Here is a 15,141-nt window from a genome sequence, read left to right on the forward strand (position 1 = left end):
AACGTTGGATTAGGAAATCATATCCTGTAAAAAAAAAAAAAAAAAAAAAAAAAAAAAAAAAAAAAAAAAAAACTCATATTAAACTTACACAACACAAACCCTTATTTCTTTAAGGCCAAGTATTAAGCGCAAATTTCACGAGTCAATCAACCCATAGGAACATGAAGAAAATTAAGCAATTAAATTCACACTGTGGTGGCAAGAATCAGCCTAAGGAAATTAGTAACAATACCGATTAGTTAAAAAAATCGACAATTTTACAAATGATGACGACATTACAATCATTGCTAATAGGGTTTGTTACAACTATCACCATCTTAAACAAAAGACTTCAAACGAAAGAGAGAGAGAGAGAGAGAGAGAGAGAGAGAGAGAGAGAGAGAGAGAGAGAGAGAGAAAACTAGGTTTTAGTTAAATTATCTACACAAGTGCACAACAAAAGAGCATTCTTACCTTTGGTTTTCGAATAATGTGGAAACTTTCTAAGTCTGAACTCATTTTCTTTTTCTTCTGCATTTGAGAAGAGATTTCAGAGTTACAACCAGTTCACGAGACAGTCTTGCCTCCACCTGAAATGAAAAAAAATGAAATGGTTTTAATTCTTCACTAAAATCTTCCATTAGTGTACAAATTGTGAAATTAGAAATGAATAAACAAAAAACAGTTTTTACATACTCCAAAACGTTCATTCAAGTCAAAACATTATAATTACTTTGCAAGAACAGCAAAGGGAACCCATGTCATAATTTTCCTTGAACTGCAGGATGGCTACGAATCAGACCTTATGTCAATTAAACGAGAATATACAGTATACAAATAGATTACAGTATATGAACTTTTATATATGGTAAAACCATTTATAACCCTGCAAATATTCATGTTTGGTAAAACTAACAAAACTAACAGCCAAATGGCATACAATTTGCCTCCCTGCGTCACTGCTCCCTGACCGAACTACGAACAATGCAGTGTTTGCCCGTAGTGTTCTAGCCTATGACGTCATCAGTGATCATTGGTAACTATGTTTGCCCAGCAGGCACTGCCGTTCGGTTGTGTTGACACACCCTAATACCGTGACCACATGGTTGAGCAATGTCGGCATACACAGAAGCTTTGCCTAAAAGCTAACACTTTTCAGCAATCAAACACATATCACCTGTGTTCGCCATTAAAAAATGCAGAAACAATGCATGTTACTTTGATTTGGAATAAGGAAAGACGACACTGACAAACGCAAAAGCTGTCGAGAAAGCCTGAATTAGAATCAAGTTACAAACGGTCTCTGTCTTATTACTTCTCATTGTTTTGTTGCTGGTGATGGATGATGTTTGTATATCAAATATATCCAACTGTAATATTTATTGCCCTCAAGAATACTATCTAATTAATGGAGTTATTCAACTGAAATGAATGCTTACGGGATATTAGAAGTGGTGCTTATAGAAATAGAAACTGACATGCTACAGCACTGAATGAGAATGTTAATAAAATTAACGGATTTTGGAGCAAAGCGAAAAATCTATTTTTGGGTGTGATGGCCATGTCGTCCTGATGGAAGGTTCCTTTAGGCAGCTTTCTATGGGATATTTGGCTACTATGATACTCCCAGAGAATTGACCATAGAATTCTAACTCCTGGCGCGAGTATCCTTGAAATTTTTCTTAAGGATATCGCATAATATCAGGGGACGTATTTCTTGATACGACACATGGCAATCTGCACCCTGGATAGAGTTTTCGCTCTGAGGGGGAAGAGTGGCGAAATTGAAGGGGAGCCGTCATCAAGGTTACCCAGGGGATCCCCTTCCTGTACTACTACAGGGTCCAACATGGCTACCCATTCCTTGTAGTAATTAAACATGGTGCTACAGATAGAGTAGTTTCGGGTGGAGATTGTTATACAATCCTTTTCTTCAGAAAAGGAGGGTGGGTCCATCAGGACAACATGGCCATCTCACCCAAAAGTAGATTTTTCGCTTTGCTTCAAAATCCGTTTTTTGGGCTCAAGCCATGTCGTCCTGGTGGAAGCTTACCAGGGAATTACTTGAAAGTACTGTATCTGTGGGTTTGTATAAGTGCCTCAACCTTTGGTCAGCTTCTATATGGTCATCCAGACCACAGAAATATATGACGATACCGTCAGATGTTATAACCACTAAGCATGGAACAATGTTAGGGCTTCCTGCCCCCTGCAGGGAAATGTCGTCCTTGACAGTAGAAGCAGCAAGGTTTGTATCTATAAAGGAACAAATGTAAATATCATTCAGTTATTTTGTTCATATATATATAAGTACCCTCAAACATATACAGTACTTTACTTAGGAAACTAAGTAAAAAAACTCCGTCTAATTTTATTTAAGTACATTTGGGGCGAATAAGACGCAAATACACGTTAGACATTTATTGAATAGACAACCTAAATGTAACAATTGGTGTATTAAAAAATAGCAATAGAATTATATATCCAACATATAAAAGATAAAGATATTTTCTACCTGAAAGGGAAGAAAAGTCATTAGCCACTCGAAATCAGTTGAAAAATTATTAAGATAATTTCACTGTAAACATTGAATATTTATCAACACTGCATACAAGTGTACACATGGCACTGGTGTCATTGGTATAATTATGCACCTATAAAGAACATTCCTAGTGTCACACTTAATAAAAAGGGTATTGCACTGCAAGGTGTCAACACCTTTCACCCAACTGAAACAGTCCCAAACAGTTCACTGATCATCGCAGCACTAGACGACAGGTTTCACAACACTACCTGCCGCCACCACAAAATGTTTTAAGGCGTGCACTTGCTTCGCATAATGTTTATATTAGACTCTGGAGGATTTCCAACCAGTGTGGAGTCTCTCAAAGTCCATATACTGAAAAAAGTTCAGTGAGGAAGCAATCTTTCTCGGATCATGACCTGCGGGTGTACTATCAGGATCCGCTCTGCGAATGAAGTAAGTGAGCTTCGCCCTCAGTTGTTTTAGGGATAAGTTTGATCCTGAGGTTTCGCCTTTGAAGAGCTCTCCTCCCCTGAAGTCTGAAGTTCTTCGAAGATAGACCTTTAGACACTACTGGACACAGAGAGACATCTTCCTTCAGAGGGCAGATTCTCCAGGGACCCCACCTTTTGGTGGGTAGCTCGTTTTTGGCAAGAAATGTAGGATCAGGAAAGAGATTCAGTTCTCGCAATTCTGTGAACTGATTATGGCCCTTGTCTCTTGATAGGGCTACTATTTCACCAACTCTAGCCCCTGAGGCTATAGCGAACAGGAATATCACTTTTTGTGTTAGATCCTTTAGAGAGCAATCTTCATTGTTCAAGGTTGAAGCATAGTGTAAGACTTTATCCAGAGACCATGAAATGGGCTTCGGAGGGGCTGCTGGTTTAAGTCTAGCGCATGCCTTCGGAATCTTATTGAAGATTTCGTTCGCCAGGTCCACCTGGAAGGCGTATAGAAGAGGTCTAGTCAAAGCTGACTTACACGTAATTATCGTGGTGGAAGCCAAGCCTTGTTCGTGAAGGTGGATGAAGAATGACAGGCAGAAGTCTATTGAGATTTCTTTCTGCTTTTTTGCTTTAACAAAAGCAACCCACTTCTTCCAAGATGATTCATATTGTATTCTGGTTGACTTTGACTTGTATTCTTCTAGAAAGTCTATACTGTCTTTCGAGATCCCAAATCTTTTCTTGATTGCTAAGGCGAGAAAATCATGAGATGAAGGTTTTGGGTTCTCTGTGATGAAGCGAAGACAGTCGACTTCTGAACCAATTGGGATAGAGCTGGGTTCGGTAGAGGGACCAGCCTCAACTTCACTTCCATCACCAGAGGGAACCAATTGCTCTTGGGCCACTTGGGGGCCACTACTGCTGCAGTTCCCTTGAAGGATCTCAGCTTGTTGAGGACCTTCAGCAGGAGATTCGTTGGAGGGAACAGGTAGATCCGGGTCCATCTGTTCCAATCAAGGGACATGGCGTCCATTGCCTTTGCCAGAGGGTCCTCGTATGGGGCTACGTATCGAGGTAATTTCTTGTTGTCGCTCGTCGCGAAGAGGTCGATCTGCAGTTCTGGGACTTTTTCCAAGAAGGAGAATGAGTCTGCGTCTAGGGACCATTCTGACTCTATCGGCTTTAGCCTGGATAGAGCTTCCGCCGTCACATTGCGGAACCCTTGTAGGTGAACTGCCGATAAGTGCCATCTCTTCTTTTTTGCTAAACGAAAGATGGCTAACATCACATGATTGATGTGGGGCGATCTCGAGCCTTGTTGGTTCAGACATCTCATTATCACTTTGCTGTCCAAGACCAGCCTGATGTGGGCTGATCTGTGAGGGGATAGCTTCTTCAGCATCAAGAGGACTGCCATGGCATCCAGAATATTTATGTGAAAGGTCTTGAACGAGGATGACCAGGTCCCTTGGGCTTTCCTTTGATGGGAGTGACCTCCCCATCCTTCCGTCGAGGCATCCGTGTGGAGGGTCACCGATGGGGGAGATGGTTGTAGGGGAACAGTCCTTGTTGGGCTCTTGACCTTCAACCACGGCTTGAGACGTGATCGTAGTAAGGTCGGTACCGGTCTCTGTAGATCTCTTCGAGCGTTTGATGCGTATCTTCTCCAGACTCCTGACGCATCTTTCAGCTGTGCTCTTAGCACTGGGTCTGTTACTGCTGTAAACTGGAGAGAGCCCAGTACTCTTTCCTGTTGGCGTCTTGAGATCCTGTCGAATTTCAGTAGTCTCTTGACAGAACCTGCAATCTCTCTCCTCTTCTTTGGTGGAATGGAGAGGCGGTGTGACTTCAAGTTCCAATGGATTCCCAGCCATTGAAACTCCTGAGCTGGAGAGAGGCGAGACTTCTTGTAGTTGATCTTGAATCCCAGATGTTCCAGGAACTGGATCTCTTTCTTGGATGCTTGCAGACAAGCAGTCTTGGATGCTGCCCACACCAGCCAGTCGTCCAGGTATGCTGCTACCTGAATGCCTTCTAGGCATAGTTGTTGTACGACTGCGTCCGCAAGTTTCATGAAGATCCTTGGGGCATGGCTCTGAAGACATACTTTGTCTTCTGTAACTTGAATCCTAAGTAGGAGGAGAGGGGGCGGCTGACTGGAAGGTGCCAGTAAGCATCTGCCAGATCTATTGAGACTGTGTACGCCCCTTTCGGAAACAGGGTACTGATTTGTTGAAGGGTTAACATCCTGAACTTGTTGTTCTCGATGAATTTGTTGAGTGGCGACAAGTCTAGAATGACTCTGAGTTTGTCCGAGTCCTTCTTGGAAACACAGAACAGCCTTCCCTGGAATTTGATGGACTTTGCTTTCCTTATAACCTTCTTGTTCAAGAGTTCTAAGGTATATTCTTCCAGTAAGGGGGTGGAGTGTTGGAAGAACTGAGGAAATGAAGGTGGAGATTTGTTCCATTTCCATCCTAGTTCATTTTTAATTAGGCTGTGGGCCCAGGGATCGAAGGTCCAACGATCCCAAAAGTGGTGGAGTCTCCCTCCTACCTGGAGCATCTCATTGCTTAGATGGTCCTAAGGGTTTGCCACCCTGACCGCGTCCTCACCTGCCTCGTGAGGGGTTTCTTGAGGAGCCCCGTCGAGATCCTCTTCCTTTCGGGCGAAAGGTAGTGGTGTTCCTCTCAAACCCTGGGTTGAAGGCTGGTGATTGGGCTACCAGCTGTTGAGGCACCACTTGGAAGGTGGTCTGTGGTTGAGCGACCACTTGGGGCATCACGGTCATGGTGACCGTGAGATGTTGCTGACAGGCCGAGAAGGTAGTCGTGGCTTCTTTGTCCTCCTCTTGGGTTGGGGACCAGCATCCGGGGAAGACTTCCTCTTTGAGGAGATGCCCCACTTTTGGAGAAGGTTCCTATTCTCTGTGGCGGCTTTCTCTACTACCTCTTGGACCACTTCCTTTGGGAAGAGGGCCTTACCCCAGATACAGGAAGTAATCAGCTTCCTGGGTTCGTGTTTGACCGTTGCATTGGCAAACACGAACTCCGTACAGGCCCTCCTGGCCTTCACGAAGGCGTACAGGCCCTCCTGGCCTTCACGAAGGCGTACAGGTCCTTGACAAGGGTGGCCATGTGCATCTTGGCCAGGACCGTGTACATATCTGGGGTGCTGGCATTGCCTGCACACATCTCCATGCAGTTTTGGAGGGAAAGGGAGGCAGCTAGCCTCTCCTTTGTCTCTTACTCCCTTCGCAAGAGAAGTCCAATAGCTTCGGTAGGTTCTTGCTGAACTGCTGTTCTGCGATGTCTGCGTCAAGCTTCTCTACTGAGAAGCTTAGGTGGACCTCCTTCCATTCCTTCTCATCTGTGGGCAAGGCTAAAGACAAAGGCCTACACTCCTCTAGTGTAGGGCATGGTTTGCCTGCATCAGCGGCCTTGAGTACACTCAGAAAAGCCTTCGACGTGAAGTGGAAGGCTCTCGAAGAAGGAGCAAGAAAGGTAGGGTGTTTCTTGCTCAGTGCAGAAACTCGCGAGTTAGTGTATCCTGCCTTCTTCAGGCTGCTCGTCAAGAGAGTCTGTGCCTTGTCTTGGTCGAATACCATGACCTCCTTTGGTTCCGCCTCTTCTCTCGACGCTGGCTCACTCTTCAGCCAGATGAAGCAGTCCGGGTAAGCCGCAAAGTTAGGCCAAAACTCAATGTCGTCCAGGTGGATGGCTCCCAACTTCTCCGAGATGTAGAGTTTGCCGTCAGTAATTGGCATGAAGTCCGCATACCTCCAGGGATTGGTCTTAGAGCAGGGTGGCAGGTCCTTCACTCTGGGTCGCTTGTAAGACCCTCGGGAGGTGACGATCCGAGTCGCTTCACGGAACTTTCTCGTCATCTTTTCTTTCAAGTCTACGTTCTACTTACGTAGATTTTCCATTAGTGTGGTAATGTGGGCCAAAACCGCATGACCCATCGAGTCTAATGGAGGGGTAGGAGCCAAAGACGTAGACGATGTCGGCTCGACTGCCGGTACAGGCAGAAGGGGTTCCTCCGGTTCTGTCGAATCGTGGTCCTCAGCTCCTCCGGGTGGTAGAGTTGACTCTTCTTCAGGATCGTCTCGAAGAAGATCCTTCTCCGTGTCTGTGGACATTTCAGACATCCTTTTTTCCTAGTGGATGTCCATGCCCTGTAAGGCTTCGCTGACATCAGCCTCAACTGTGATCTGGACGCAGGGAGGCCCGGGTCGTGCCTGGGGTATGACAGCATCAGCTGTTGCCTTTGGGAACAGCAAGCTTCGCATCATATCGTTGGGGAGGTACGGTCCAGGAGAGCTCTTTTGGAACCCTCGTACCCATTTCCGAAGCTTTTCACATGCTGCGTCCCTCGACTCTGCCAACTTGGGGTCGCCGAAACCCTCGGTCACCAAGGCCGAGCAGACGTTACAGTCGTTGGGGTCCCAATACCTCAAGGTTTCGGTTGTCACTACTCAGGCGGCATGAGACCAGCACATAGTGTGACCACAAAAGTTCCTACTTTTGTGGTTACAGCACATCACCTCACATTTTAGCTTTAGGTCCTTCTGTAAAGAAAGGAAATTGAAATGAGTATGCGGTAATTTATCACACTTGATAAATTAATGTATTTTCATGCAAGAAAATTTGGTATTATCTTAACCATTATAGCTTAGGATAGTAAGCTAGAAAGGAAATAGGAAAGACACATACTTGTTCCTCCTGTCCAGCCAATTGCTGTAACCTCCCTCAATACTAATATTTAAAATTTCCTTATTAAGGGAAAACTAGAGTGGAAGGGTTCTAACTTCTAGAGTTAGAATTAGTGTATACTAGCACTATCCCTTTCATAAAAGTGTATTAATATTGAAGGGTAAAATTATATGATTTGATGACTATGGTTCATCAGGGTATTGAAGGAATACTTCACTTCAATATTAAGATTGGTCTCAACAATGGACTGTGAAAGGATACACAGAGTATGTTGGAAAATATAAACTACTGTATAATATATACTATAGTTTTCTGCCTGCAGTATGTACTATACTGCAGAAATACTGGTTACTGTATAAGCATATACTGTAGTTCAGCCGGCATGTTGCCGGCTAGGCTAGTACCTGGCGGCACTAGCCGACAGAGAGAGAGAAAGCATGGAGAGAAGGGCTACCTTATTATAGTTTAGTACAAAAAATAAGGGTGTGGGTACTACTGTCCCTACTGCCTTCTTCCAGAATGAGGGTTCAAATGGAAGGGGGGAATGAATAATTCTAGCTTCCACCCAGCCACAAGATCTGTTGCCGGCCACTGCCGGTTCCAGGGATGTGGATGGCAGTTCAAGAGAGGACTGAAGAACACTAAAGACATTAGGGTCTCCCACTGGCAGGCGTCATGACCGGCACAACCCTTCCCGGAGCCTTGCGTCCGTAGGGGGAGGTCAGAGCGGCTATCAAGCCGCCTATGTAGGAGCCCGGCTGGCACCACAGCCCACCCAGCGAGCGGGGAGATTGTCGAACACCGGCCAAAGACATGCGATGGCTAGGCTATCGCTAAAGGACAGAGAGGGGCAGGGAAAGGGTCTTGTAAGTTGTGCCAGGAGAAGGCGGCAGGATTGCCGGCCATTTCCAGTCACAAATCAGAAACATCGTTTCAATATCGACGCCGTCCTGAACGGCAGAAGAATATCTACTCTTCAGCCCAGGACCTTGCCAAAACAAGACTTGTCTTCTAGACCGCAAGGGAGAATGTGGCGGCATTGTACTACCACTTCGGATGCGGGCTAGGTAAGCTAGGCTTCCTATGCCTGCAACTGTAAGCTGGCAGGGGAGTGACTACTCCCCCGGCAGCCAAGTTGTCGGCATAAAGACTGAATACTTGAGTTACTGTCGTAATACCAAGCCGAGATACTCGCCGGCAAGGGGGAAGACAGAAAACACTAGCCTAGTCAAGCTGGAGTATACTACTCTATGGCAGGACCAAGATAGGGTTGTCGCCTAATGGCGACACTAAGAGGGAAGGAAGGGTTTACCCTTAAATCTCTAAAAGAGACGAGTATCGAATTATATAAATAATTCTAGGAGATATACGATCTCCTGATAAATTGATAAAACGATACGAGAGGGTAAACGGGGATAATGTATGAAAGTATACTAAAGGGCGTAGGCTAAGTTAGCCTAGCGCGGAGCGAGATCTCTGCTACGCTATATCACCGAGACTCTGTATACAAACGTTGTATTTAAGGAAGAGGAAATATACGTGCATGATCTTATCTTCACTAGTATAATTTTGCCTAAATAGCTATAATTCATTAAAGCTAAATACCGGGAACGTTGTTCTACTGACTAAATAAGGCATGTATGGCGAACGACAGCGTCCAAAATGGCACGTCCGGTTACAGGCTACGCTCCGATAAACACATCTATATTATACTAATTTAACTGTGAGAAGGGAGCTAAAAATTATACACAGGAAAGATTAAACACTCAACTTTCCAGAGGCAGAAGATACTGGAGAATGCATGGTAAATCCTCGTAAATAGCGATCTAGAACACTGAGAGCAAGCGGGAGTACACCGTGCACAATTTGCTACAAAACAAGGAATGGGTAGTCATATTGGACCCTGTAGTAGTACGGGAAGGGGATCCACTGGGTAACCTTGATGACGGCTCCCCTTCAATTTTGCCACTCTTCGCCCTCAGAGCGAAAACTCTATTCAGGGTGAAGATTGCCACGTGTCGTATCAAGAAATACGTCCCGATATTATGCGATATCCTTAAAAAAAATTTTAAGGATACTTGCGCCAGGAGTTAGAATTCTGGAGACCTATGGTCAATTCTCTGGGAGTATCACTGTAGGAAAGCAGCCTAAAGGAACCTTCCATCAGGACGACATGGCTTGAACCCAAAAAACAATAAAGTCAGATTATTGATTGCTCTGCAAGTTTGGTTATAATTTTACACAAACTCTACCTGTTATTTCTTGCCGTACGGTTGCATCCTGTTGACGTGTAAAGTAATGTTGCCTGTATTCTAGCTTGCAGCAGAAATAATCTCTCATTTAGTATCCTGTTTGATTTTTGTTAGTTTGAATTGAGAGAAAACTTTACCGTACAACATACTTGGATCCATTCTCATGTAATTTACAAAATCTAAGTCTGGCTTAATTTTCACTCGCGTAGAATTATTGGATTACTTCCTAAATTTTCTCATTTTTTCAACCACTAATCAAACCAAAAAATTTCTTCTTCCCTTTTGCCTTTTTCTAGCACACAGCATTAATTATACACAAGAGGATTCTCTTTCTGCACTTATGACTGTCCATTTTCTCGTTACTCATACACCAATCACTCTCTGCCATCACTAGTCACTACCCCAGGCTCTCGCTGCTCAACTGTCACCAATTGGAAGAAATCATAAAGATCTTTATCAAATCTTGTTCGATGAGAAACAAAGTTAACCAAACGATGTTCTGTCATGTGAACGGAGCCTAGACGACATTCCAACTTGAGAGGACTCTCTCACCTCATAGGTGTGTGTGTCACCAACTAATCTCCCACCCTGCTTAAAGGGTGAAAACCGATCAACAAGTAATATTTCTTCCACACAATTAATTTAGCACCTACCAGTAATATTGTTTGATTATCGTAGTTTTTATAAATCATGGAATATCTGAGAGCTGAATGTTTTCATTAAGAGACTACTGTATGCAAGGATAACAGCATAATAGTTTCCTTATTGGTTACATATTTCTCTTTATACAGTACTGTATAAGGGTCTACGTCTACTTTAGCCAAGAGAGTATAAGAATTATCAATGTCCGTCCTCAAGTAACTGACGAATATAGTTTCACTTTAATCTTTTAATTCACACGTCATAGAACAACCTGATGTTATTTTGTTTCAGCCACTCATTACTATTCTTTTAGAGCCCCATCCAAACAATTGAGTACAGCTCGACGGGCACTACCCACAAACAAACAGAGCCCACAGGCACAACGGTAGTGTTGCCCCAGTGGTGGCAAGCTGGTCCAGTCAAACCCAGACACTGTCAGAGCGTGTGGTCATTCAGGCAGGACTTTAGTAAAGCCTTGAAATTTAATTTTTAACCGATTACTATATTTTCTAAAACACTGTTTTTTATGGTTCTACAGTATTTAACAAGAAGTTCTCTTAGGATAGATAATGAAAATCTTAGACTTTTTAAATCTTACTTGGAAATTTTTTTTTTTTCTTTTATAAATGAAAGGCAACAGAGTAATATGCCATATTGGTTTGAAGACTACCAAAAACAAGGCAAGAACAGCAGAATGAGTTTGTAGTAATTCCAGTAATCCCATCAGTTTCTCCATCATGCAAAACTAGATTTTTTGGGGAAAAAGCTTTGATATACATATTAAGGACTATGGATGTTAGCGAAAAAACTTTCCATTTTTTTTCTATTCCGAACAGTATGGTAAAAATGTTAGCAAGATTTTAGAACTTATTTAATGTTTTTCTTTTCAGTGTAAAGTTATTTTTGCACTAGTATTACCTAAATATTCTATCTGGAAACTTCTCGCAAACTCGAAGTATTCAAGTTTAAGATAGCAATTTAAATGAAGGAAAAGAGAAACTGGCACTAGTATATCAGTAATAACAATATCTTCCTTTTATGAAAGTTCTTAATATATCCCTGCTCCTAATACAGTATCATAATTCAATTTTACATTCAAAAGGCAAGTATGTTCCCGATAAACTTCCATTAAATGTAGAATATGAGATCTCAACCACTGATCCATAGTGGAAGATGACAGCCATGGCTGTCAAACACTTGAGTGAACATTGACAACCTCTGCCCCTTTCTTGTATGTCTGACAGTGATATATTACCAGCCACTGGCAGTGTCTGGTGCATTTGCTAAACCATCAACACAGGAACTTTACCTGTGTTTTAGCAGGCACAAACGGTAAACTTGTTAATGGGCAAATTGCTCACTCGAGCATGCGGGCAAAGCTTAATCTTCTGGACTCCTTCTGGACTGACCTCAAGATTTATTAGGCGCTTTATACGTGCACCAATTATTATGGTACAAATCACTAATTTCTTTTTAGTCAAGACTCGCACCACCACCACCACTGTACTACAATGCCCCTAAAGCTCACAGAGATTGACAACCTAATATTCCATAAGCCACCTGTCTAGCAGCTAGGCTGTCAGGATGACATCTTGAGCAGTCTGCAAACTTTAATAAGTGTACACTCTACAGAGACAGCTCAACCATATGGATGTGGCACAATGCTCAAAGCAAGTAATGCTAGAACCTATAAGAATTCTCCAAAAGACCTTTAGACTCCGTCCACACAAATTTTAAGAGGACATCAGAAGCGTAGAAGCAACAAACAGTTTTGTATGGGTTTTTTTTCATAGTTACCTTAACAATGAGAGCTGTGTTTGTTGTTGTTAAAGATTGGAGAGATAAGTATAATTGTTGCCTAATGTACAAAGTTATGCTTTTTACCAATGCCAATGGTATGCTGTACCATTTCTACATTCTTTACTTTTAAAGTTTAAACATGTCCATGTTTTACTGGTGGGGCAACTTTATAATTGATAGAGTAATTGTACAAACAATAATACTGCAGCCTTTTGAATGCGAGGCCCAATGTTCATAGAGATTGCGATACACCAAATTTCTAAAATAACACTGGATCTTAATAATACAGTAATGATATTGAAGAAGATTTAAAGCAAAAACTAGCACTTCACAGTCAGCAGACAAGAAATGTGGCAAATAACCCAGTCAAAGAAAACTTAAAAATATTAGTTTCCCCTTCTCATCTCACTACACTAGGTCAAAGATGGAACTAAAGACACCTGAACACACATTTACAGCTACTCACGCTAGGCAAGTCCCCTCAAACTAACACACTTGAGCCAAACCCATGTGATGAACCTTAGGCTAGAATATCTCATCAACACCCATGCTGGCCTCTAACAAGGTTGGCCATCATTTTGAATTGGCTTTATGAATTTGGGGCTATATCACCCAGCAGAGGGACCTGCAAGGCCATTCAGCACCTGGCCACCCTCTTTTGCTTCCCTCACCAAATCTAACCGATGACGGAGACCGGCGAAAAAACCTGCGTATATCCTTAGCAACCACAAACTTGTCTCGCTCGTTTAACTAACATACCTGACCAATGCTACTAATGTTGCCTATAGCAAAGTAAAGATCCATTCTGGAAAAAACCCGACCAGAACTACTCCCTAACAATGCAATTAACTATAAATTTTTGCCCCATTCATATCCAGTTGCCTCGGCCCCTGATCGAGAAGAGCAGCAATTATAGTCTATGTCACAGACTGGGGTTGAATGACTTGAGCCCCCTTACACACTAGGGCAAATGCACGGCGGGCACACAAATTTTTTAGATGTCATAGATGATTAAACATAGGCAAACCATAGATGAAGAAACCACAAGCAAACCATCTAAATGCCAGTGCCCATTGTTGAGGCAAGGGATGGGCAGCTGACTATTGTATGACAACTCTTGACTGCCCTCTGCCCGACATCTGGCCTAATCATACATTCTCCTGCCTGTGCCTATTGCCAGTCTTTGATTGAGCTGGTAACAGTTTCAAAACGATAGAGGTATGGGCAAATCAAGAGAGCCCACCCTGCACTTACCCCTCAAGTGTTAAGAGGCTTAATATTAGGGGCCATAGCATAAAATAACTTGCCACTAACTTCATTGATTATTGAAATACCTGACAAGCTTCAGGAATAAGTCTTCCATCAAGAGCCGATCAGTCACATCATCAGTTGCCAGTTCACTGCAGAATTCTTGGCAAAGTAAAATTAATCGTTGCAGATGATAAGAGGGTGGCCTCTCACACGCATCACCCATGGCCATAAATACAAGTACACAGCATCCATCATTAATGCACTATAACTTAGTACAACTGTAAATTGCTAACTTTATCTCTCTTGTTCAGTTATTACCTACTTTTAACTACAGCACGTTGTTTGTGCTAGCACTTTTTGTTCAGAAAGTTTCAAATTTTAAGTTTACAGGGATACCTTAACATTACCCTGTAGAACTTATTCTTTTAGATTTAGTACTTAATCTTGTGCATTCAAGTAAATTAACACCACCCTCTTCCAAACAATCTTCACCAGATTGTCTAGTACATACTGTAATTTTCTTATCTTTAAAAGCTATCATTGTGCTTTACCTTGACTGAATCCCAAGACTACTAAGTGTGAGGATGAAAGAAAATATTTTACACTAAGTATTTTTGTTAAGAAAGCAGAGTTGGTGATTATCAACTATTCGAGGGAGCACATTACTGTAATCTTGTTGCATTGGTTATTGGTAAATTCTTAGTCTAAAAATAATGTCACTTTCAATAAAACTAATTAGCAATAAATGTCATTTAGCATGTTAAGTAGTGATTTGGAAGTTTCTCACCAGATATTCAATTATAAGTATCATGAAAGCCAGTAAAATATATTTTTTCAATGCAAGAAATTAAGTCTAATTGACTTGCATAGACAGTCAACCTAGTTTTTTTTTATTTTTCTTACAATCCAAAACCATTTTTGACCTTACCATTAGGCATAGCTAGTCTGGCCATCTTCCATGAGAGCTCACACTCAAAGTTCCTTACATTACTTTTGATAGATCCTGCATCTACAAATTACTTGCTGTCTGGAAAGCATAGGCAAAATTTCCTATAGCAGATTATGTGATTACTATCCATTATTGGCAAGGGTAATTCCTTTCAATTAAACTACATAGTTCATCCTCCTGCCAATATCATTATGTCCAGAATATTTACTTAGGACCCATGAACCACTACTTATGATTATATTTTTGTAAGGCTACTTTCATTCCCTACATATGGGCATTCTACAGAGCAGATAATCATTCTACACTTAAATGGATTAAATAGTTCCTGAATTTGAAACCTAGCCCATCTCGAGAGAGGCCATTCTGTAATTTAGTTCAACTACACAGTTTCATACCTGGACTACACCATAGATCAGGACAACATCGGAGTTAGGCCTGTCTTCAAGAAAATGTAAAGGTTGTGCACAAAGATTGATTGTTAAAGGGGGGAATGTTTGAAATGCAGGTAAAGTAGAATGCCAAAAATTAGGTGTAGCTAGATTCTGAAGGGCCCTTGGAAAGACCCTTTAGGAAAGCCTTA

The sequence above is a fragment of the Palaemon carinicauda genome, chromosome 5 (assembly GCF_036898095.1).
Source record: "Palaemon carinicauda isolate YSFRI2023 chromosome 5, ASM3689809v2, whole genome shotgun sequence".
In the NCBI taxonomy this organism is placed as follows: Eukaryota; Metazoa; Arthropoda; class Malacostraca; order Decapoda; family Palaemonidae; genus Palaemon; species Palaemon carinicauda.